Here is a 1,839-nt window from a genome sequence, read left to right on the forward strand (position 1 = left end):
CGCAACAACCCAGAGGGGAAGTTGGCGTTTGCATGGTCGGCGGATGGCTTCGCCCTCCCCCGCCCCCCCCGGCGGTTCCCGGCTCGGGGCGCAGGGGGGCGAGGGGACTCCACCCGAGCGGCTCCCTGGCCGGTGCTTTGGCCAAGGAGGGTATGGGGGGGAGAGATGCGCCGCTTGCAAGGCCGGGCGCGCCCCGGGAGGACGGGCCGGGGGACAGGGTCGAGGGAGGAAGGCGCTGAAAAAGGCAGATGGCGGGCAAGAGGGCGGACGGGATTTCCCTGGGGCCGCTCTTTCTTTCGGCCCCCCCCCCCGCCGCCCCCTCGGGGGGAGCATCATGCGCCCGGAAGCGCGAACGAAGGCGCATGGAGGGGGCGGACACGCACGGCCGGGAGATAGGGCCCGGCCTGCCAAGGGGCTCTGCCGGCGTCCCAGAGGGGAAGGCCGTTTGGCCGGCGGGAGGGCATCGTGATCGGGCCCCCTGCGGTGCTCAGGCGTTGCCAGTGTCCTGTGACTGCCGGAGGTGCCAGCGCGCCGGGCATCACTGAGACCCCCGGGCCCCCGGGGCGGCCGCGGGGGAGGGGCCGCCGGAGGAGGCTGACCGGCCCCGTTGCTGCGGCCCTTCCGCGGCGCCGTTTCAGAACCCGGGTGGATTGGGCAGTGGCCGGAAAAGAACAGCCCAACGTGCGAGCTGCAAATGGCGCGGCCGCGCACTTTTCGTGCTTGCGTTATGTGGGTGCGCGTACGACGGGCGCGCGCCGCCCCCTCCCCGGGCGGCGGCCCCCCTGGCCCGCAGCTGCCTCGATATTTGGATGTGTTTGTGCAGGCGTGTGCGTGTATATATTTTTATATGTGTGTGTGTGTGTGCATGCGCGTGTACGGGATCCCGCCCCCGCGGGGGGGGGGGGAGGAGGAGCTGGGCGAATGGGCGATCACGATGAGTGTTCTTGACTACCAGCTTCCCCCGGCTTGCCGGCAGGCGGCGTCTTGCGGCGGCCTTCCATCGTGCGGCCCCGCCGCCCCCCGCCCCCGGGCGTGCATGCTCGGGCCGTTACCCGCCCCGCCCGACCGGCCGGACGGCTCAGCCCCGGCGCTCTGGCCGCCGGCCCTGCGCGGCGCCTGGCGGCGGCCAACATTGCCGGGTGGTGGGTCCCTGTGCGGTTCCCCCCCCCCCCCCTCCCCCTTGAGGCGCGCGGCGCCCCCGAGCCTGGACCGGGCTGGAATGTGGCGCCCTCCGTGCGGCCGGCACCGGCGGGCGGAAATCAGCCGGTCTTATTTATTGCCTGACGGCCGTCCCCTCGGCGGGACGACCGGGGAAGCCGCCCGCCCCGCCCCGGGGGCCGCCGGCGGGGGAGAAGGGGTCGCGGAAGCTGCCGCCCCGGACCATTCGCCGCCGCTCCTGCTTCTGGGGGGCGGGGGGCAGCGGTGGCGCGGAAGGCGGCGGCAGGGCATCCGGCGCCGCAGGGCCCGGAGCGCCGGCGGTCACAGTGGGGCCGGGCGTTTCCGTTCAACGCCGGCTTGCGCCGCGCGTCCCGGCCGATCCCGCATCCCTCTGGGATACCCATGTCAAGGGGGGGGGGCGGAGGGGCACACCGCGGCCCTCCCTCGGTCAAGCGCCCGGGCTGGTGGCGGGGCCGGGCGCGTTCAGACCGAGTCCCGACCCGGCAGCCAGACGCACCGTCGGCCGCCCGGGGGGGGGGGGGGGGGGGGGCGGGGGCAGGGACGCCGGGCCCCCTCTGCACCATGGCGCCGGCGGGGAGGCAGCAGGAGTGATGTCAGCAGGAAATCTGCCAGCCCGGGCGGGGCGGGCTGCTGCGGTCCATGTGAACAAACTCCAGCGTG

The sequence above is a fragment of the Fonticula alba genome, assembly GCF_000388065.1.
Source record: "Fonticula alba strain ATCC 38817 unplaced genomic scaffold supercont2.6, whole genome shotgun sequence".
Lineage (NCBI taxonomy): Eukaryota > Rotosphaerida > Fonticulaceae > Fonticula > Fonticula alba.